The 24443-nt window shown below is 43.1% G+C and overlaps 1 protein-coding gene across 3 annotated transcripts in view; it reads right to left on the bottom strand.

The window, feature by feature from the left end:
* The window catches only part of Ank2 (ankyrin 2), a 532749-nt gene that overhangs the window by 437480 nt on the left and 70826 nt on the right, over positions 1 to 24443 (bottom strand). Inside the window, exon 1 of one of the 3 annotated variants that reach the window (XM_057793906.1) lies at positions 6065 to 6249. The exons of 1 other annotated variant lie outside the window; for it this stretch is intronic. The gene's annotated coding sequence lies outside the window, so the exon portion shown is untranslated. Of the gene's footprint in view, positions 1 to 6064; positions 6250 to 24443 lie in introns of those variants that run through there. One more of the 3 variants, XM_057793908.1, reaches the window with a different exon arrangement.

The raw sequence follows: 24443 nt of genomic DNA on the forward strand, positions 1-24443 counted from the left end.
TCCATATATTTTAACAATATCATACTATAGTTTATTAGTCATGAAATCTAATCCAAAGGAAAAGCATTTTCTTCTGCAAGCCAACACCTCTTGCACTGCCCTCAGGAAGCAGAGGCAGGCAGAGCTCTGTGAGTTCAAGGTCAGACTCAGAACGGTTTACAGAGAGAGTTCTAGGACAACCAAAGCTACACAGACAAAAGAAAAATCTCTTGCACAAAACACCAAATGCATACTACACATGAAAAGGGTGCCATGGCAACTTCAACTTTGTGACTACAACTCTACAGCAATTTAGAATTGATAGGAATGGGTCTTAAGAAACGGAGTCTTAGCTGGGTTTAGTGGGGCATGCCTTTGAAAACAGAAAGATCCCTGAATTCAAGACCAACCTGCTCTACCTGGTCTACATAGTGAGTTCAGGACAGCCAGGGCTACATGGAAACACCCTGTCTCAGAAAATAAAATAAAATAAAATAAAATAAAATAAAGAAGGAAGGAAGGAAGGAAGGAAAGAAAGAAAGAAAGAAAGAAAGAAAGAAAGAAAAGAAAAGAAAAGAAAAGAAAAGAAAAGAAAAGAAAAGAAAAGAAAAGAAAAGAAAAGAAAAGAAAAGAAAAAAAGAGCCTTTGACTTACAGGGGCCTGTGTGGGATGGCTACTAACAGTCATGTGGCCAGCCAAGTCAATCTATCGTCTGTGAAATGACCATTAGAGTGAAGTGCTAAAACAGTATTTTGCAATTGGAAGTGCTAGGTACCCAACAGTGATGAGGCTCAGGAGACACAACCCCAAAATATAACACCTTGACATTTGAGGAAACCAAAGCAGAGAGTGTGTTCTCTGATATCGAGCCCATCTCCCTCCCAGGGAGGTTGGAGAAGGGAATTCTGTGACCTTCCCAGTTAGGTCTTAATCCTCCCTTGTGAGAGGTACCCACCCTGTGCCTGAAGGAAAGAAACAGTCTTGCCTTTGAAGGAACTTTGAAGGAATGAATCTTGTTACCTTCCCCAGGCCCACAACCTTCAGCCTGTACCTGCTGTGTCTCCCCTGCTTCTAGGCATCATTGAAGCTCTCCACATTTTCCCTTGTCACACAGCAAGGTGGGAAAGCACGTTTACCTGCTTCCTTGGGTCTTAGTTTCTAAAGCTCCTGTGCCATGTAAAACTTTTATTTATAAATTGGGTTTAAGCAGTTTCCTTGTTGGCTTATGTTTTGGTACAGGTGTTCAGTCATCAACCTATTAATAAATAGGGCAAATCTTTTCTCAAATCATTATTACTACCACTAACTCGTGATGCCTCCATGAAAGACCACTTAGTCTGATGCACAGAACTGGTGGAATAGAGTGAAGGATCTAAATATGTCAATGAAGTCAGTACTGAGTCTTAAAGGGTGGAATTGTCTTTCCAAAGGAGGACAAGGGTTATTTCTCTAAATCAATATGCACAGAAATATTTTCCTACCCAGGCATCTCAAAGGTCATGTTGTAGCTCATGTAGGAGTTTGAATGCCTTCTACAAGGACAAAGGTCAAAGGTAGGCTAAAGACTTACAGCACACCGAAGGTCCAAAAAGCGATAGACAGTCTTACAAGGAAGGACTCCATCTAAACAATCAAGACAGTTAGGTGTACATGAAATTTAAGAAACTGTTAAAAAAAAATCAACACTAATCAAAATAGACATATATATGGCACCTGTAAGTCCTGTTGATCCCAAACGCTAATCTCAGGTTTCAGGTTGAATCTGGGGAAGTCACCAGCACAGTGAACATATTTGGGAGCGTTGGGCTCTCACGTGGGATACTGCAGACAATGGGCTGATCCATAACTTCAGTCTACTCTAACACTTGGATGGATGGGCTAAGAGCCCAGTGTGCTGTAATAACCCTGCAAAGTTTTTGGCTCTGGCTGTGAACACATTAGCATGAACTTAAATCTGTTCCTTTGTTTGCAACAAGAGATATTTGCTTGCACTTTCTGCCCAAATGGATTGGGTAAAGAACCTAAGACCTCAAACAGCAAAATTCACAACTGGTACAGCAGCCAGTCATAGAGTTGAGCCCCAAATGAACTTTTTTGGGGGAGCGAGGGTGGCCTTTGTCCTTAGCTGTCCTTATTAAAATAAGCGATCTCTTTACGGGGTGTTTCTGTCCACATTAAGGAATTTGTGTTTTATTTTCCTTTTCCTGGCCCCCCTCTGCTGTAATCTAAACCTTGTTATATGTTATCATTTGGAGGGGTCCCTAACGATGTCACCATTTAGAAATGTCACACATCCAGCCATTTGTTTCTGAGCTAGAGTGCAGGCTGTTTAGAACAGGGTTTCAATCATTCTTACTAGGACTACTCAAAGCCACTAGAATAAACTTCTCTCAACATATCACTTAGCTTAATGTCTAGAATGAAAGGGAGTCCCTCACTCTCCCAATAAAAGCGAGTATTTACACAACAAACAGATAATCAGAGAACCTCTACATCGAAACTGAGGTTTGTATAAAAGGTAATTAAACAACATGCAACTTAATTTTGTGTTCGTTGTTTTTACATACACACAGATGAGCTACATGTGACACTGATTCATATTTACACTGATTGCGATGCAATAAGTGAATTTCACTCTGGCTAAAATTAGATTGAATAATTATCAGAGGGATGCTTATAACATTACGGAACACCATTTAGTCTTTGCTATGTAGGCCTGGCTGGCTAGGAACGATGCAGAGCAGGCTGGCTTTCAATTCATAAGGATCCACCTGCTAAGGCCTCTACCACCACACCTGGCGACCTCTCAAATGTCACTAAAGACGAGCATGTGGCTTAGCGGTAGAGCATGTACCCACTCAGCATGTAGAAGGCCTTGGGCTCAACTCCCAGCACCACAGTGAATGAGAGAAATACAGAAATGGCAAACTCATAAGCCGATATTGCAGTGTTGAATATATTTGTTTCATTAGTCAGTCAACAAGTATTTTTTTGTCCATTTTAGACCCAGCATAAATTTAAAGAGAGAAAAATTAGTCTGAAACTTTACAGCAAATTAAACATCATTTAAATGGTTTTAAATAAGTTGTCACCGTGACAGAGCTGCATTAAATGAAGAATATTGTATAACTCAGAGTACTATCCAGATAGGAGGCTCACAAATGTTGGTGGGTGTGGCATTTGCAGTTATTGTGGAATGATGCTTGAACTCCTTAATCAGGGTGGTCCACATCCCTACAAAGCCAGACCAGAAAACATTAAGGAGCAGGTGTGTACAATCTCATCTTCAGACCAGGAGAGACGTTTTTCCTTTCTTTCGTTGGTTGGTTTTGCAATTTTATTTTTTTCTTTCTTTTTTTTTTTTTTTTTTTTTTTTTTTTTGGTTTTTCAAGACTGAGTTGCTCTGTGTTACAGCTCTGGCTATGTTGGAACTTGCTCTGGCTGACCTCAAACTCACTGCCTCCCAAGTGCTGGGATTGCAGGTGTGCACCACCACCACCCAACTCTATCTTGTATTTTTGTTTTTCGAGACAGGACTTCCCTGCATATCCCTGGGTTTCTCTGTGTAGCCTTGGCTGTCGCGGAACTCCTTCTGTAGACCAGGCTGGCCTCAAACTCAGAGAACCCCTGTCTCTGCCTGCCAAGTGCTGGGATTAAAGGCCTGTGCCACCACTACCCAGCTAGTCCCATTTTTTTAATAAAGCCTTTGTGATCTTTTCCAAGACAACATTTGGGAAGGAACATGAAGTTTCAGTGATTTTACTATCCTGGGAATATATGCTTTAATAAAAGGCAAAATAACCGAAAAGAGAAAAACCATTTTTTTAGAGGGAAATGCTCTCCCCTGCAGCTGAGTTGGTGAAGAAGCTGTCCTAAGCTGGAGTCATGCACTCTGGATGCCAGAGCTGTCCCTCATCTTCATCCTCCCTGTAATATGGAGACGACTGTAGGTCCTCAGCTCTAGTCTAGTACCTTCCCTGAGAAGTAGAGTGTGGTATGTGTGCTGGGCCCTGATCTCACCTGCAGTTTCCTTAATCTGACAAGACAGCTGTTACACAAAGCTTACAGGAGACTGAAAAAAATTGATAACTTTCTTCCATCTTTTCATATTAACCTTTTTTTTTGGACCATGTACCCCTGCCTGCCCTGAAATTTACCATGCAGACCAAGCTGGCTTCAGACTCACAGCTGACCAAGCTGGCCTTGCCTCTCAAACACTGGGATTCAAGGTGTGCACCACCATACCACACCCAGCTATTAACATTTTTTTAAAAAAAAATCAAAAATCTAAAATACCCATAAGTGAGCATCTCCCTGAGGATCAGGTAGTAGGGTCTGGTCTGCAGGCACGTGAGGGTTCCTCAGCCTTATGCTTGGGGCATTAATGTGTTGAACGGTGGGCATTATTTTATCAGGCCCCCACATTCAGAGAGATTGTCTTGGCATGGGACCAAAAAGGGGGGTGTGGTTTCCAGCTTATCTCAGGAGGCAGAGAGAGCTGGCTTAGAGACCTTCTTCGTGTTGGGCTCCCCCGAGTGAAGTGGCTCGTGATGACCAGTAGAACCCTTTCCAGAATAAATCCACCTTCACTCCTTAGCGCGGAAGCAGGAAAAACCTTCACTTTAGTCTCGATTTTCTCTTGTCATAAGGCTTACACCTGTGGCACACCAGACTGGGAAGATGGATCCTAGCCCTGTTTCTGCGTTAGCTTATGCAATTCAGGGGGATGCGATGGGAAGGGAGGCCTCCATGTTTCACAGATCGATGGGTGGGGCAAGCTCCTGTCTGCTGTTTTGGTGTTCTGTGACTGAACCTACGGAGTGCAGAAAACTGTAGAGGGGGTCACCCACATCTAAAGAGACCTAGGCTTCCATGCCCAAAGTTTATCCCGTGCCTACATGCTTCTGGAATCAGTCTTTTGGCTCCAAAGTGTCAAAGCCTGTTGCTTATAAGAGGTTATTCCTTTATTTATTTTTTTTAATTGGGGAGGGAGGTACCATTGCTTAAACACAGAGCCTAATTGTTTGTGTATTGTCTTTCAAGGAGACACCATTCAGCTAGATCTAAAACTCTATAAAAAAGCTCACAGGAAAAAGGGGTCTCAGGCCAGAGCAAATAAACAAGCTGTTCTCCTAAATTCCCCTCCTATTGCCTTCCAAGGACACATGTTTATTTCCAGTCTCTGAAAGAGATTGAGAGTAATACGCCGGAAGGAACAGTAAGATGGTATTCCATCTCTGCTCTCCTACTCCAAAAAGACCACACCTAAGATGCTGGAGAGCTGAGGATAGAGCCTGAGGCATGAGTTAGCATTGCACTCCTGACATCAGGGGGAAAAAAAAAGAAAAAAGAAAAAAAACACTAAACAGCAGTGCTTAGAAATCTGCACTTCTAACTCTGCAGTACCTTAGTGGGGCTTTGGAAGCAAGAAAAATAATTTGTTTGCTGGGAAAGAGAGTGAGACCTCCATTTTTCTGCCGTTGTCTGGGTTCTGCCAGCTGACAATCCCTAATGCAAAATTTAACCATAAAAAAAAAAAAGAATCTCCTAGCAGCCCCACTGTTCACCAAAACTAACCAAGTGTCCTTACCACTGCTCCACCCTGCTTCTTTTTTCACCCACTCGCCCAAAGCAAGGATGGGTGGCAACCACTACATTTTCCTCTGGCATAACCACAACCTGAATCTTAAGCAGTGATGTTGAGGGAGGGAGCTCCCACCCTCTCCGCACCCCTCGCTTGCCACAGAGAAAACAAGTACACACAAGGTTAGAGAATCCAAAATCAATTCACTTTAATCAGGTCTAAACGAAAAATCTACCCCGAAATTACAAAAACAAAAACCAGAAACTGCAAATCAGAAAGAAAAAATAAACATCACATGAAGAAAAAAAAAAATCCGGACTGGGGACCATCTGCACATCGGGGCGCTGCCTTTGACCTCCCGGGATGGCATGTAAAGCCATGTTGCCCAGCCCAGATCCTGAGCACGATTTACAAAGGGCTTCCAACATCCCCCCCATCCACACGAACACTTCCTCCCGGCTTCCCAAACGCTCGGAACAAAGACCTTCTTGAAGCACTTACTGGAGCAGCAGCTTCTCTCGGCGATTGCCTGGGACCACGCAGCAGGAAGGGCCCTGAGCAGGGCGAGTCGGAGTCCCCAGCTTCCCCGCCCGCTGATGTGTATGAGACAACAGCCCAGGAACCGACTTTCCCATCACAGCCTCAGACTGTAATCCATGTGCTTCCCGCGGGCCAGTCCCAGCTGCCTACAGAGCACCACATGATCTGCTCTGACATCAGATCAGCCCGAGACAGCCCATCCGCCAGCCCCTTCCACGCTTGTGGGTTGCATCACTCCCCGTGCCCTGGCTCGCATCGAAGCAGGTGGTACAGAGTGGGGAACTGTTTTCTTACAAAATATTTTTTTGGTGGCCTGGTCCCTTCTGGTAGAAACAGAAGGGGAAAAAGCAGCATCAACTGCCTTCGGATTTGTTCGCAGCCTGTGTGTAGAAGAAGCACGGCAGTAACTGGAGACCCATTCCTGGTCTAGACAAGAAGGGGAATGAGTCAGGACGCCAAGCTTATGGGAGTGACCACATCTGCACAACCCACGGCCACTGCCCAAACCACCTTGCAACAGATCATTTCCTGAACATAAGTTTATGCCACAGGTGTATATGTGTGTGTGTGTGTATCTGTGTGTTTCTGTGTGCGTGTGTGCATCGTTTTAAGCAAGTCATCACATAGTATGGTTCATGGAGGACTCAGGGACATAAATTGGACTTGGTGCCGTATGAAGTTCTCATCGTGAAAGAGCTCACATTCAGTCTAACTAAAATACACTTACAGACCCAGACAGACAGACGAGCAGGGAGGAAATCAAGGCAGCCTATTCTCACTGAATGCATTCATTCCAGAGCCATTTATTTATCACCTATATTCAGCTGACACAAAAGGAGCCCATCCTCCTCCCCCCTCCAGCACCGAGGCCACAGATGTGCTGCCACACCCACATTTTATATGGGTGTTGGTGACTAGAACTCAGGGGTTCATATTTTCATAGCAACCACTTTCTCACTGAGCCATCTCCCCATTCCCACCCTGCCCCGCACCGCGCCCCCGTGTCTGTGCTCTGTGCGCTTGAACCCAGTTACCGAGCTTCGGGCAAGGGGGCTGGAAGATAAATACACAGACACACACAAAGAGACAGCAACACGGGTCATCCTTGAATTCCCCAAGAATGCCCCCTTTATTGTGTTCAGGGGCAGATTATATAGAGATAGCCATGCCCCAGTCAAACCCACCAGAAACCACTCTCCTACCATCAGGAACTCCTGAAGGTCTCGTGCTCAGAGCAGCTGTAGGCACTCAGATCAGGGGATTACAAGGATCTAGGGTCTCACTGCTCCCAACACCACCCCACCCCCTCTCTTTTTTGTTGTTTTTGTTTTTTGTTTTCCAAGACAAGGTTTCTCTATATAACAGTCCTGGCTGTTCTGGAACTCATTCTGTAGACCAGACTGGCCTCAAACTCCAGATTCACCTGCCTCTACCTCCTTAGTGTTAGGAGCCACCACTGCCGGACTCTCCAGTCCCTTCTTATCTTGGTTCCTTTGAGACAAGGTTTTACCATGTAGCCCAGGAAGGTCCCCAACTCCCAGCAACCTCCATGCCTCCACCTCCTGAATGCTGGGTTACAAAGATGAGCCACCACAACTGGCTTTGAATCGGAAGGTTTTTAACCAAATGGTTTTATCCTAATTTTATTACGGTACATTGCAATGAAAATAAAAATTTAAGGTAAGAAAATCCAAAATCATTAAGGTTTTAATGAAGCAAAATCATAGTCGAAATAGGCAGCGGTAATCAAAATGCAATTCAGCGGGAACTTCAAAGTTGTTCTTGTTAAACATGACACAAGGCACAAGCATGAACATCTAACATCACTACCTCCACCTCATCTGTCTGTTTCCTTTAGTATGGCTGAGAGCACAGAAATAACTCATTGTCCTAAAGCCACAGTCACCTTGACAGGACACACACCCTCCACACGAGGCACACATCCTGGTGAGGCCACAAATGGAGCAGAAGTGCTCATGTCCTGAGAATCCTCTGCCCCCTCAGGAACAATCTCTTCAGACCGCCATGAGGGGCCAGCTCTGACCACACCCTGACCGGGACTGCTTAAGTAAGCATAGCTCCCATTCTTGGCAAACCTAACCCTCGCATTGGTCTCTTAAAATTGGAGTTGGGGAGTCACCAGACCCCTTTATCATTTCTTCTTTCCCATGTGACCATACCAGTGCAATCTCCTCTTGTCAGTTTTTGCTGGCTAGCATTCCATTATTTCACTCTGACTGAAATGCTGGGAAGGGTGGCCAAGCCTCACCTGTCATGACTGCCAGAGACCAGGCTTGTCCCTAGCAAAGAATGCCACCCTCTATTCTAACTACATTTCCTCCCCTGCAGTTCAGGCATATGTGTGGAAACGGTCATAAAATCATTGAATTCCTTGTTCCCTGGTGCCATTTTTATTGACTTCCATATAACAAATGCCCAACGTATAGTAAGAATAAGAGAACTGTGAAAAGACAGTTATCAAAAGGAGAAATACAAAGATTCAGTAAATATTGTTTAAAAGTGTTCAACATCCCTCGTCATCAGAGAAATGTAGATTAAAACTACGTTGACATACCGCCTCACTGAATTCAGAACAGTGAATGTTGGTTTTCGAGAAACCTACCAATAGGCTGGACGGTGGTGGTACATGCCTTTAATCCAAGGACTCAGGAGGCAGAGGTAACAGGATCTCTGAGTTTGAGACCAGCCTGGTATACAAATCTAGGTCCAGGACTACACAGAGGAGAAACCCTGTCTCGAATCCCCACCACTAGTGTATGAGATCCTTCTGTCTGTGTTGCTTTTATTGGTTAATGAATAAAGAAACTGCCTTGGCCTGTTGATAGGGCAGAACTTAGGGAAGCAGGGAAAACTGGGCTGAATGCTGAGAGAAGGAAGGTAGAGAGAGGGACACCAGCGGAGATAGACATGCTGAAACTTTGCTCAGGCTACAACCTCGTGGTGATATACAGATTAATAGAGATGGGTTAAATTAATATATAAGAGATAGCCAATAAGAAGCTAGAGCTAATGGGCCAAGCAGTGATTTAATTAATACAGTTTCCATGTGATTATTTCGGGGCTAAGCGGTCGGGACAAACAAGCAGTTCCTCCTACACACCAACAACAACAAAAAGAAAAATACCAACAAATTCTAGTGAGGATGTGGGAAATAAAAACTCATATTTTCTGCTGGTTAGAGTACAAATGGGCTGGAGAGATGGCTCAGGGGTTAAGAGCATTGTCTGTTCTTCCACGGGTTCTAAGTTCAATTCTCAGCAACCACATGGGGGCTCACAACCATCTATAATGAGATCTGGTGCCCTCTTGAGAAATAGACCTGGTCAGTTGTCATCATCAACTTAGACCATAAAACCCAACATGAACATATTCAACAGAACCGCCATATCAGGCTGCCCATGCACGCCTCAGCACTGCTGGAGCATAAATTTCATTTTTTTTCCAATTTCAGAGTATAAATGAGTACAGAAGTTATGAAAATCAATTTGGAGGTTTCTCAAAAAATTAAAAATAGCACTACCATATGACCCAACTCTACCACTCCTAGGCATATACCCAAAGGACTCCTCCCTACCCTCAGAGACATCAATCACACCCACAACTTTTGCTGGTTTGTGCATAACATCAAAGAAATGGAACCAAGAGAGATGAATGGATAATGAAAATGTAACATGTATGCACAGTGGAATTTTATTCATTTAAAAGAAAACTAAAGCTTGTATGAAAATAAATGGATCTGAAGTATAATATTGAGTGAAGTATAATATTAAGAAACTCAGAAAAACAGATACAGTATGTCCTCTCTCAAATGCAGGTCTTAGCCTGTAATGCGTGTGCATATGTGTGCCTGTGGATGTGTGTGGAGATGTGTGTATGTGAGTGTGTGTGGAGCCTGAAAACCTAGGAGACCAAGAGACGGTAAAAATGGGCTATGAAGATGAGGAATGAGCAAAAGGATGCATGGGACACGCTAGAGAAAAAAAGAAACTGTGTGGAGTGAACACAAGAGAGAACCAAAAGGCAGCAGGCGCTGTGTAAGATGGCAGGGGAGGAGAATCATGAAAACATTTGATTGAAAATGCTATACTGATGTCTAAAGTCTTGTATACTGAATTTAAATCTTTTAAATGTCTTTAAGTTATAAAAAACATGAGTGTGGCTGGTGTGGTGAGGTGAAAAGTATATACAGTTGCCCTCTCGTCCTGGCTTCCAGCACAGAGAGCCTCAAGTCTTGAATTTCCCAGACGATGGGGTGAAGCAAGCATTTTGTTCTTTTTAATAAGCCCCTTTCACACAACCCTGTGTATTGTGCCAATGGCAGGACTGGAAAGAGGGGGCAGCCACATACAGCTACAGGGTGAGAGCCAGCAATCAAGGGATCTATAGGACTGAGGTTGGAAACCTTTCTATCTCCAGGAAGAAGACAGAGACTGGAAACTGACTGACTCACAGATGACCAGTGATTTGGTAGGGCACACGACGTCATAAGTCTCCCGGAAAGCCTAAATGGAGGGCCTTGTGGCTCCTGCCCCTAATCCCAGCAATGGAAGGCTGAAGCAGAATTGCCACAGTTTGAAGTCAGCCTGGGCTAAGCTGTAAACTTCAAGCAATCCTGAACCTGAGACCCTTTCTCAAAAAAATAAATACCAAATAACTGTAAACTTCAGGGTCAAGGGGCGTCTGGGATGGCAAAAACATTCATATTCCACAAGTTCACAAAGGTGCAAACCCTACACTAAAGACCCTTCCTAGGTCCAGTGTGGGTAGCGTACAACTTTAATCCCAGAACTTGAGAGGCAGAAGCAGGCGGATCTCTGTGAGTTTGAGGCCAGACAGAGCTGTTATACAAAGAAACCCTGTCTTTAAAATAATTAACTAACAATTTTTTAAAAAGACCCTTCCTAACATCAAATTACATACTCTTCACCAAGGTTTTTGTTGGTGGCCTTACTGGTATTTTTCATGTGTGGGGGACATGTTTACATGTGTGCATATGGAGTTAGAAGTCTCTTACCCAATAGCTTTCTACTTGTTTATGTTTTCTACATTTATTCATTATTTGTGTGTATGTGTGTGTGCACGTGTGTGTGTGTGTCTAAATAACTGCCACAGCATGTGTGTGAAGGTCAAAGAACAACTTGCAGCAGTCAGTTCTCTCCTTCTACCAAGTTCTTCAAACTCAGGCTTGGTGGCAGGCACCCTTACCCACCGAACCATCTCACTGCCTTATAATTTGAGACACAGTCTATCACAAAGCTTGCCATGTCGGCTCTACTCATTGAACAATGAACCCCAAAGATCCTCCCATCTCTGCTCCCCCAGATTTGGGGTTACAGGTCCCCAAACCTGGCTTTCATGCGGATCCTATGGATCTGAACTCAGGTCCTCATGTTTTATGGGCAAACACTTTATTGACTGAGCCTGCTCCCCAGTTCCCCTAATACTCTTTATGATAAGCCAGTAATGGTAAAGAAAGTACTTCCTTGGGTTCTGAGAGCTGCTGCAACAAATTAGCAAATGAGGGGAACCCCAATTTGTAGCCAAAGTGCACAGAAGTGTGGGCAGCCTAGAGACCCATTACTTGTCATTGCCATACGGAATTGAGAGCAACTTTGAGGGTCTGAGCTCTTAACCTCGGGTGCCTGCATTAACTCTTGGTAGTTAGCGTCAGAACTGAATGAAATTTTCAGACACCCAGTGGGGACCTGCAGAGAAATGGAGCAGTTCATGGTGTGAAAAAACCCAGAGGTGCTGTGCGGATAGAAAACAAAAATTACTGCAGTGGGAAGCTCACAAAGCTTCTTCTTTATGTGGCCAATTTCCTGTAGTGATCAAATGGAAATTAGTTGTCCCAAGGAACCTCAGAGTGAATCCCACAGTCAAAGGCATCTTCTTAGCTTCCTAAAAAAATACACTATGTGCTTGGTACATCCAAATTGATGCCTTAAATATTGTATGTATGTACGTATGTGTATAGATGGATATATATAGAAAATAAGAAATCAAATCTTGTTGATAATTACATACAAAATGTTATTTCCATTGCATAAGTTACCTGAATAAATGTTATTTAAATATGCCAGTAAGTGGTGGCGCACTCTTTAATTCCAGCACTCGGGAGGCAGAGACGGGAGAATCTCTGTGAGTTCGAGGCCAGCCTGGTCTATAGAGAGAGTTCCAGGACAGGCTCCAATGCTACAGAGAAACCCTGTCTCAAAAAACAAAAGACAAAAAACAAAAACAAAAAATGTTATTTAAATATGGATATCATAACTTTGATTGGATGTACTATAAAATACCATACTCGACTCTTTTATGGTGCTGGGGACCAAACAAGGGATCATGTGTGCTAGGCAAAAGCTCTTTCACTCAGCTACACCCTCAGTTGTTTATTTGCTTTTTCTTTTCTCGTGTGTGTGTGTGTGTGTGTGTGTGTGTGTAAGGGGGTTGTCAGCAAGTATGCCTGTGCACCAAGTTCATAGTGTCTGAGGAGTCCAGAGAATACACTGGATCACATGGAACTAGGGTTATAGACAGCTGTTAGCAGTCATCTGGGTGCTAGAAATCAAACCTGGGTCCTCTGCAAGACCAGTCAGTGCTCTTACTTCTGAGCCCTCTCTCCAGCCCCGGCCACTCACTTTAAATGCAAGGAGCAAAGACAACGGAATAAAAAACAAGGGTTTGCATTTTCTGTGATTTTTCTGTAAAAGACCTAATTATTAAGCAAAAATTTTAAAAAAAATTAAACTACAAGGAGTGTGTTTGGTTTGAATATCTTGAGATCTTGTTAACATTTATCTCATACATCCAATTAACCTTGGACATTTAAAAAATAATCCTTTTTAGATATCTGCCTGATTCTGTGATCTTTTGACACACTTCCTTAGCCAATGAGCTAAATCATGTGGGAAACTTAGCTCCAGACACAGAAGACTCACCCAAAGCATGTAGTTTAAAAAATCTTGAGTATTCAAAAGTCTAATCGTTATTTCTACTCAGAATCCCTAGTTTACTCTGTGATCCCTGTCACCTGGACTCTAGCAACTGCTTCCACTTGTCCTCCATACTGAGACCCCACTAAGGTTTCCTTTCTCATTTAATTCCTTGCTGGGGTTCTTAAAACTGCGTCAGTAATACTGTGCAGATGTTTCTCAGCGAGCGTCCTTCTCCAGAAAGCAATGTGCTTAACATCACTCTTTACTGAGTTACTGGGTTTTTTTTTGTGTGTGTGTGTGTGCGCGCGTGCGCGCATGTGTGTGTGTTCGTGTGTGTGTGTGTGTGTGTGTGTGTGTGTGTGTGTGTGCCCGTGCTGCGACGCACTTGTGGAGGTAGAAGACAGCTTTCTGCAGTGAGCTCTTGTGCTCCACTGTGGGTTCCAGGAATCAAGCTCAGGTCGTCAGGCTTACGCACAAGTGCTTGCACCTGCTGACTCATCTCATTGGCCTGAGTAACCTATATTAAATAACGAACAATTTTTTTTATTAATTAATTTATTTAATTATTAAAGATTTCTGCCTCTTCCCCGCCACCACCTCCCATTCCCTCCCCCTCCCCCAATCAAGTCTTCCTTCCTCCTCAGCCCAAAGAGCAAGCAGGTTTCTCTGCCCTGTGGGAGGTCCAAGGACCACCCACCTCCATCCAGGTCTATTAAGGTGAGCATCCAAACTACCTGGGCTCCCACAAAGCCATTACGTGCAATAGGATCAAGAACCCATTGCCATTGTTCTTCAGTTCTCAGTAGTTCTCATTGTCCATTATGTTCAGCGAGACCAGTTTTGTCCCATGCTTTTTCAGACCCCGGCCAGCTGGCCTTGGTGAGTTCCCGATAGAACATCCCCATTGCCTCAGTGTGTGGGTGCACCCCTCGCAGTCCTGAGTTCCTTGCTCGTGCTCACTCTCCTTCTGCTCCTACTTTGGATCGTGAGACTTCAGTCCAGTGCTCCAATGTTGGTCTCTGTCTCTGTCTTCTTTCATCGCCTGATGAAGGTTAATATTCAGGGGGATGCTTATATGTTTTTCTTTGGGTTCACCTTCTTATTTAGCTTCTCTAGAATCACGAATTATAGTCTCAATGTCCTTTATTTATGGCTAGAAACCAAATATGAGTGAGTACATCCCATGTTCCTCTTTTTGGGTCTGGCTTACCTCACTGAGGATAGTGTTTTCAATTTCCGTCCATTTGTATGCAAAATTCAAGAAGTCATTGTTTTTTACTGCTGAGTAGTACTCTAATATGTATATATTCCATACTTTCTTCATCCATTCTTCCATTGAAGGACATCTAGGTTGTTTCCAGGTTCTGGCTATTACAAACAATGCTGCTATGAACATAGTTGAGCATATACTTTTGTTGTATGTTTGGGCATCTCTTGGGTATATTCCCAATAGTGGTATTGCTGGGTCGAGAGGTAGGTTGAACCCGACTTTCCTGAGAAACCGCCACACTGCTTTCCAAAGTGGTTGCACAAGTTTGCATTCCCACCAGCAATGGATGAGAGTGCCCCTTTCTCCACAACCTCTCCAGCAGAGGCTATCATTGGTGTTTTTGATTTTAGCCATTCTGACCGGTGTAAGATGGTATCTTAATGTTGTCTTGATTTGCATTTCCCTGATTGCTGAGGAAGTTGAGCACGATCTTAAGTGTCTTTTGGCCATTTGAACTTCTTCTGTTGAAAAGTCTCTGTTCAGCTCAGTGCCCCATTTTATAATTGGATTGATTAACCTTTTACGGTCTAATTTCTTGAGTTCTTTGTATATTTTGGATATCAGACCTTTGTCAGTTGCGGGGTTGGTGAAGATCTTCTCCCATTCAGTGGGTTGCCTTTCTGTCTTAGTGACAGTGTCCTTTGCTTTACAGAAGCTTCTCAGTCTCAGGAGGTCCCATTTATTCAATGATGTCCTTAGTGTTTGTGCTGCTGGGGTTATACGTAGGAAGTGTTCTCCTGTGCCCATGTGTTGTAGAGTACTTCCCACTTTCTCTTCTATCAGGTTCAGTGTGTTTGGACTGATATTGAGGTCTTTAATCCATTTGGACTTGAGTTTTGTGCATGGTGATAGATATGGATCTATTTTCATTCTTCTACAGATTGACTTCCAGTTTTGCCAGCACAATTTGTTGAAGATGCTCTCTTTTTTCCATTGTATACTTTTAGCTCCTTTATCGAAAATCAGGTGTTCATAGGTTTGTGGGCTAAAGTCAGGGTCTTCTATTCTATTCCATTGGTCGACTTCTCTGTTTTTATGCCAGTACCAAGCCGTTTTCAGTACTGTAGCTCTGTAATAGAGTTTGAAGTCAGGGATGGTAATGCCTCCAGACGATCCTTTATTGTATAAGATTGTTTTGGCTATCCTGGGTTTTTTGTTTTTCCATATAAAGTTGATTATTGTCTTCTCCAGATCTGTGAAGAATTTTGATGGGATTTTGATGGGGATTGCGTTGAATCTATAGATTGCTTTTGGTAGAATTGCCATTTTTATTATGTTGATCCTCCCAATCCAAGAGCAAGGGAGGTCCTTCCATTTTCTGGTGTCCTCTTCAATTTCTTTCTTCAAAGACTTAAAGTTCTTGCCAAATAGATCTTTCACTTCCTTGGTCAAAGTTACCCCAAGGTATTTTATGCTATTTGTGGCTATCGTGAAAGGTGATGCTTCTCTGATTTCCCTCTCTGCTTCCTTATCCTTAGTGTATAGGAAGGCAACTGATTTTTTGGAGTTGATTTTGTAACCTGCCACATTCCCAAAGGTGTTTATCAGCTGTAGAAGTTCTTTGGTAGAGTTTTTGGGGTCGCTTATGTATACTATCATATCATCTACAAATAATGAAAGCTTAACTTCTTCCTTTCCAATATGGATCCCCTTGATCCCTTTATGTTGTCTTATTGCTATTGCTAGAACTTCAAGCACTATATTGAAGAGGTATGGAGAGAGTGGACATCCTTGTCGTGTTCCTGATTTTAGTGGGATGGCTTTGAGTTTTTCTCCATTTAATTTAATGTTAGCTGTCGGCTTGCTGTAAATAGCTTTTATTATATTTAGGTATGCCCCTTGTATCCCTAATCTCTCCAAGACCTTTATCATAAAGGAGTGTTGAATTTTGTCGAATGCTTTTTCAGCATCTAATGAAATGATCATATGGTTTTTTTCTTTCAGTTTATTTATATGGTTGATTACATTGATAGATTTGCGTATGTTGAACCAGCCCTGCATCTCTGGAATGAAGCCTACTTGATCATAATGGATAACTTTTCTAATGTGTTCTTGGATTCGGTTTGCCAGTATTTTATTGAGAATTTTTGCGTCGATGTTCATGAGTGAGATAGGCCTGTAATTCTCTTTCTTGGTTGGGTCTTTGTGTGGTTTTGGTATCAGGGTAACTGTAGCTTCATAAAAGGAATTTGGCAATGACTCTTCTGTTTCTATATTGTGAAATACATTAAGAAGTATAGGTATTAGCTCTTCTTGGAAGTTCTGGTAGAATTCTGCATTGGAACCATCTGGTCCTGGGCTTTTTTTGGAAGGGAGATTTTTGATCGAGGGGATGCAAATGTGTGTGGGTGACTGAGGTGGCCATAAGAGGGTGCTGGATCTCCTGAGGCTCAGCTATAAGAGCTGGTAGGCTGACCCACTTACAGAAAGACTGCCTTCAGACCCGACACACAGACTCTAAGGCAGGCTTAGCTGATGTTTTCTACCAAAAAGCAAGGGAATAATCTAGAGCGCTGAGATGAGGTCAAAGGTCAAAAGTGTTGCCTTAGAAGGTTCCTGAAAGCCAGCTTTACCACAGCATCATTGCAGGTACTATGACCTTTAAAAGGCCACACCAAACAAATTAAAATAATATTTCCTTTTCTGCCAGACCTGCAGTCAGAGCGTGGCTCAGTGAGTAAGCTGGTTTCAATTCTCTGTATCTCCGTACTGGCTTCATATACTCTGTCCACCACAATGGATTTAGTGGTTGGGTTTCACTAAAAGCCTGCTCCCAGGAGAATGTCTGGGAGAAGTGACAGAAGTGTCAACATTACAGTCTAAGAACATATGGGACATACATATTGCTGTCTCCTGCTTTGCTAAATGCAATCTGTCCCAGCATCACAAAGGAATTATAGCTGATTGACTTGCTTCAATACCGAAAAATTAAATGATGGCGAATAAAGTCGTGGCTTTATAATAGACAGCTACCATCATTCCACGGCTGACCTCGGTATTATAAAACTATCACAGCTCATATTGTACAGCTCTTTATACACTATAACACGATAGTTGCAGCACTGTGTACAGATTCCTTTGGGGGAGGGGAATGATGTGTGTATGTGTGGGGAGTATACATGTGCATGTTTAGGAGGTCATAGGTCAACATCAGGTATCGTCATCAATCACTCCCCATGCTGTTTTTTATTGATTTTTATTGAGCTCTACATATTTCTCTGCTCCCCTCCCTGCCTCTCCCCTACCTTTTAACCCTCCCCCAAGGTCCCCATGCTCCCAATTTACTCACAAGATCTTCTCTTTTTCTACTTCCCATGTAGATTAGATCCATGTATGTCTCTGTTAGAGTCCTCATTGTTGTCTAGGTTCTCTGGGATTGAGTTGTGGGCTGGTTTTCTTTGCTTTATGTTTAAAAACCATATATGAGTGAGTACATATGATAATTGTCTTTCTGGGTCTGGGTTACCTCAGTCAAAACAATGTTTTCTAGCTCCATCCATTTTCCTGCAAAATTCAAGATGTCGTTATTTTTTTCTGCTGTGTAGTACTCCGTTGTGTAAATGTACCACATTTTCTTTATTCATTCTTCAGTTGAGGAGCATTTAGGTTGTTTTCAGGTTCTGTCTATGACAAACAAAGCTGCTACGATCTTCATGCTATTTTTTTTTTTTTTTTTTGGTTTGTTGTGGTTTGGTTTTGGTTTTTGAAGACGGTTTCTCTGTGTAGCTCCTGAAACTATCTCTGTAGACCAAACTGGCCTCAAACTCACAGAGACCCACCTCCCTCTGTCTCCTGTGTGCTGTTATTAAAGGAATGTGCTGTCACCACCCAGCTTTTTTCTTTTTTAAACTTTGAACCTGGAGCTCATTGCCCCTCCTAGACTGGCAGTCCAGCAACTCGAGCAATCCTCCAGTCTCTCCTACTCCCAAGCACAGGTATGCGCTGCCATGTATAGCTTTTACAGGAGTAACAGAGATCCAAATTTGAGTCACGTTTGCAACTGTGCCGTGTTCCCAGCCCATGTTTTTTTGAAACATGGTCTTGCTGGGCAACAGTGGCACATGCCTTCAATCTTAGCACTCAGGAGGCAGAGGCAAGTGGATCTCTGTAAGGCTGGTCTACAAAGCAAGTTCCAGGACAGCCAGAGTTGTCACACAGAGAAACCTTGTCTTAAAAAAAAAAAAAATGAAACAGGGTCTCATTTAACCCTGATCGGATGGTGTTTTGACCTGATTTAGTCATAATTTTTATCAAAACTTCTAGCCTATAGGAGCTATAGTGTGAAGTTAATTAATGACAGCCAGAAACAGCAATCTTAAATCTACAAAGGAAAGTGTACCAGAAAATTTGCCCAGTCCCTTCAACAAAAATGACGAGACAAAAGAAGGGAGGAGGGGGTCGAGAGAGAGAGAGAGAGAGAGAGAGAGAGAGAGAGAGAGAGAGAGAGAGAGAGAGAAAGTAGGAGGGAAGGGGAGAAAGAAGGAGGGAGGAGAGTAGACCAAAACCATAGTTCTGCTGTGAGACAAAGTTTGAAGGATAGAAATCACTTAATGGAATCTAGTTCAAGCAACTTAGTTTTAAAAAAAACAAAAACACATTTTGGAGACAACTGAGAAAAATCTGAATGTATGCTGGGCATTAGAAGATATCAGAGATAGATGTAGTAATGATAACAGTGGAAAGCTTAATGAAGAAAATATCCTCATCGTAGAGTTATGAGGGAAGAACTAAAGAATGCAAGAGAAAGAAGAGCACGTTTGTAAATGCTTTCAAAAGAAAATAGAAAGTCAGGCATAAAGGTTCATACCCAGGAGAGGCGAGAGGGTGCTAGCATGGGGTAAACCATGAGTCTGAATTCAAGACTTCCCTGGGACATATAATAAGTCCTTTCTCAAGAAGCAAGCCAAAAGAAAGGAGGAGGGATTGGAGGAGGAAAGAAATATGGCAAGATATTAACAAATGCCAAATCAAAACAGACCATATATGAATTTGAATATTGTGCTATCTTCATAACTGAAATGTTCTATATAATGAACAAAAATTTATTTCCAAATTTACGTTTCTCTAAATAAACACTTCTAACTTTTTCTAAGTTTCATGGCTTAACTTTTTTAAAAAAAACTATTTAAGTGTTAATTTCAATGACTTGGAATATTTGGGGAGTTATTTTCTCTGTCCTCAGTTGTCTAGGCAATTTATTAAATAATCCCTCTGTTTCCCCATTTATTATTCTTTATTAAATTATTAATAAGGCAGGGCCCACTTCCGAGCTAACTGTTCCATTGGTTTGTCTATATCAGTGCCATTTTAATATAATCATAGCTTTATTAGTAACAGTAACAAACTAACCTCTCTTCAAATCTCAAAGCCATCATTATCAATTTTCTAAGTAATATTTGGAGCCTTCTTGGTGCCCCTCCAAAATCACATAGTCCTTTCTTTCTTGTTTTCTAATATGTTGTGATTAGAATCAAGCTGGAGGAAGTGTCGCGTCTAGAATCCCAAAATCCTGGTCTTTATTGTCTCTTAACTGTGGGTCCAGTTTGCTCTATTCAAACTCCCCAGACCACTGGTGTTCTTCCTGCTCTCCTCGGTGGCATAAAAGTTGTGTCCTCCTTCTTCCCACACAAATCTGAAGGGGACAATTTCATGGTCAGGGCTTCTGCTGCCACTTCCCCACTGACTGGGTTCCCACTTCATTATACTGTTCAACACTTCCGGATGTGCTCCGTTTTCTCTGCTTTCTTTTCAAAAGAACTTGTGTGTGTGGTCCCAGACTCACACACACACACACACACACACAGAGAAAAAATAATCCTCAAATTATTATTTCCCTTATTCTGGGCATTCAGCTGATACTTCCGCAGGCTATGTCTGTAGCCGCTCGTTCTGGCAACCCTCTTCATTGCTGGTCGCAAGCGTTTGAAATCACCAGCGTTTTCATTGATTCCTTCCTTTAATTTCCCAACGCAGGCACAGAGTGTGGAATCTCTTCCATACGCATGTATGGTTATCTGGACCCTTGTGAAGCAGTGGTCGGTCGTGTCAGCCTAATTCTTACTCCAGCTCCATTCTGCAAGTCATTAAAACTGAGTCATCCACACATTTAATAGCTACATACTTTTTGGTCCTGATGCAAAAGGTCAGACACAGAGTAAAGGACAATCTCTGTGGTGTGAGATCAAATGCCGCCTCAGCCGTGAGATCAACTGCTCCCTTCTGGGAGGATGTTCATCTGATTGTCTCATCATGATTCTGAGAGTTGGAACTTGCAGCAAACCTGTGAGAACTCATCAAAACTCTTCGTTTACATCAAAGTAGGACTTCGAAAGCTTACACTGCAACTCTCATGGGGAAAATATAAATTCTAAAAACATCATCCCTCCATCATTCCAGGTCTGCACCAAGCTCCCTGGGTGGGAGTCTTGTTTGGCTCCCTGTGATCCACATAGAAATGTCCATCACTCTTTAATGCCTCGATCCATGTGGAAGGATGTAGCACTCTTACCCTGTGCACACACATCCAGGCACCGGTAGCAGGTAGCGGAGCAGCACCACCAGAGGTGGGCTTTGGAGCAGGGCAAATATTTTAAAACTGCAAATGTAGGAACTGCATGATGGACATGGGGGAGGGCCTTGTACTCATCTCTCAACTGCTTAATATCCTTGGGGATTTCAGAGTTTAAAATGGCTTATAAAATTATCACATGATCCTGCCATTGTCCTAAGCCAATACGATTTCGAACTATATTCTTTTTTTTAATCTATTTTTTTAATATTTTATTTATTTATTTATTATGTATATAATATTCTGTCTGTGTGTCTGCCTGCAGGCCAGAAGAGGGCATCAGATCTCATTACAGATGGTTGTGAGCCACCATGTGGTTGCTGGAATTGAACTCAGGACCTTTGGAAGAGCAGGCAATGCTCTTAACCACTGAGCCATGTCTCCAGCCCTCGAACTATATTCTTAATAAGTATTTATTAATAATTATATTTATATTCACAGAGGAGTGCAACTCTCACCCCTCATCAAGAAAGCCCTTTGGGCAACAGACGGAGACTGCTACAGAGACTCACAATCGGTCAAAGTTCAGAGAACTGTGGGTGCTGGTAGAATAACACCCCTTAGGCATGGCAGCGAAAATGCAGTTATGAAATCTCAGCAGTGTGGTTGCCTGAGCAACACTGGCATCACGAATCTACTAGTTGACATACCAATGTGAACAGGGGACATTCCACATGGTCCCACCCCGAGATAAAGAGCTACAGGTGGTGAATAGATGCTGAGAGAGGAAGAATAGTTTCTTCCAGAGATGATGGTCAGTCTTGGGCAACATACAAGGTATGTTCAATAGACTCGGCACAATGCGCGCGCGCACACACACACACACACACACACACACGTGCATACATGTAGCAATAAAAAGACCATGACTTGGGAAGTGGGACACAGAAGGAGTGTAAGGGAGGTGGAGGTATGGAGTGTTGTAGATGCAATGCTTATGCATGATATTCTGAAAAGAAAAATAAAAGATTTAAAAGTATCAGGGCTGAAGAGATGGCTCAGCAGTTAGAAACACTTGCAGCTCTTGCAGACCTGGGTTTGGTTCTCAGCACCCAGAGAGTGGCTCACAACTACATGCAACTCCAGTTCCAAGGAATCCTAGCCCTTCTCCTGGGCTTCCTTAGGCTCCTGCATGCCCTCTGATGTATAGAAACTCATACAGGCTCACACATATATAAATAAGAACAAATAAATAAAATATGTGACTTATTTAGTAACCCAGTGTTCATTACTAAAAATTAATACAGAGATGGTTAGAAGCTGCTCTCTATTGAAAAGCCTGCCCTATTAAGTTTGATTTTCAGATAAATAATATGTAAATCAGTGTGACCTTGAATTCGCAGATAGCCACTGCCTCTGCCCTCCCAAATGTTCTGGAATTAAGGACATGGACCATCATACTTGGACTGGTATCATGGATTTTGGGGATGGAGTTGTTTTGGTTGGTTGGTTGTTTGGTTGGTTGGTTGATTGATTGGTTGGCTGGTTTGCTTTGGTATTTAGTTTTTCAAGACAGGGTTTTTCTCTGTAGTCTGGCCATCCTGGAACTCACACTGTAGACCAGGCTGGCCTAAAACTCAAAGATCTGCCTGCCTCTGCCTCACAAGTGCTGGGATTGAAGCTGCCTAGCCCAGGGATATTTTTTAATATATTTATAATGTTGTGTGTATGAGTGTTTTGCCTACATGTATGTGTGTGCACTGCTTAGTGCCTAGGACCCTCAAAAGGCAGAAAAGGGCCTGTCCTAGTTAGGTTACTATCAGTGTGATGAGACACCATGACCAAAAGCAACGTGGGGAGGAAAGGGTTTATCTGGCTCACACTTCCACGTCACTGTTCATCACTAAAGGAAGTCAGAGCAGGAACTCAAACAGGGCAGGAACCTGGAGGTAGGAGTTAATGCAGAGATCATGGAGGTTTATTGCTTACACGCTTACTCAGGTTGCTTCCTTACAGAACTCAGGACTACCATCCCAGAGGCATCACCACCACAAATGGGCTAGGCCCTTCCCCATCAATCACTAATTAAGTTCCAGACAATTATTTGGGCTATACAATGTCATACTCTAAAAAGCTAAAATTAAAAATGGACTTATCCGATGACCTCACAGTTTCACTACTTGGGATAAACTCCAAAAAAACTGGAAGCAGAGATCCAAGCTCATACTGGCACACCCATGCCCACAGACAGCAGCATTATGCAAAACAAGAAAAGATGGAAGCAACCCAACTACCACTGCATGGATGAAAAAATACACATGCTGGGGCTGGAGAGGAGGCTCAGTGGGTAAAGAACATGTAGTGTTCTTGCAGAGGACTCAGGCTCAGTTTCCACCACCCATATGATGACACATAATCTTCTGTCACCCCAGTTCCAAGGGATCTGATCCCCCCTTTCTGGCCTCCACAGGTCCTAGATGCACACGGTGAACTTACATACAGGCAGAGCTCTCATATACATGCAAATAAACGGGAAAGAATTTTTAAATTTACACGCTGGCATTTATTAGTTAGCTGGGAAAAGGAAGTTCTGGCAAAAGCTACAGTGTGGATGAGACTTAAAGAGAGATGCTAATTCAATCAGTCACTAAAGCACAGAATCTGTACGACACCCCCTTATGTGAGAGAGTGGGTGCATCCATATTCAGAGAGTGGAGAAGAATAGAATGCAATAATAGAACAACCGTCATGTAGCCCTGGTTCATACAGCTCTTTGGAAGGGAAGGAGGGAGGGAGGGAGGGAGGGAGGGAGGGAGGGAAGGAGGGAGGGAGGAGGGAGAAGGGAGGAGAGAGGAGGGAGGAGTGATGGAGAAGCAATTGCAGCTGGGTAGGCAGGGATACCCCTCCCCATCAGCCACGGGAGAGTAAGGGCTAGGCGACTATGTAGCAGCCCTGTGTTCCCTGCCCAACTCCTCTTGTCTCCAAAGAGAGACAAGATGGATTTGTAGGGGACGGAAAGTACACACGCAGTATGTGTGTACTGATCCTGCCATGGATGCATGACACGCATGTTCTCATCTGCTTCTCATAGCAAACATGTATTACCTTCATTTCATAGATAGCCAGCTAAGGCCCAGAGCAATTAGTACTTCCCAAACTCATAGTGCTTGCAAGAGTTAGGACTAGGATTCCAATCTACTTATTTTGTACGGTGTTACTCAGGCTCATCCGACTGTCTGGTACAGCCCACTGTGGTCTGTAGACTTGGTGCCTGTCCCTGCCTCCTCCTTGGAAAGAACTGTATTACCCTGAAATTAAAAATCTATGTCCAGACTCCCTTGCTGGCAGACAAACGAGACGCTTGGCAGAGGTTGATTACTGCATGAAAGCACTTCAGAGAGGAAGGAGGGCCCGGAGGAAGAAAGAGCCCCTCTCCTCTGCACTCAGCACCTCCCTGGCTCAGACAGCAAATGTATACATGAAAAATAAAAAAAATGAAACCCGCTGACTGAAAATTACTTGGTGCAAATCCCACTTCCTCCATGCAAACTTAGTGATACTTCTCCTTCAGGAGTGTTTGTTACAGGATTCACTTGGCTATATTAT

This window comes from Chionomys nivalis, chromosome 18 (genome assembly GCF_950005125.1).
Source record: "Chionomys nivalis chromosome 18, mChiNiv1.1, whole genome shotgun sequence".
Lineage (NCBI taxonomy): Eukaryota > Metazoa > Chordata > Mammalia > Rodentia > Cricetidae > Chionomys > Chionomys nivalis.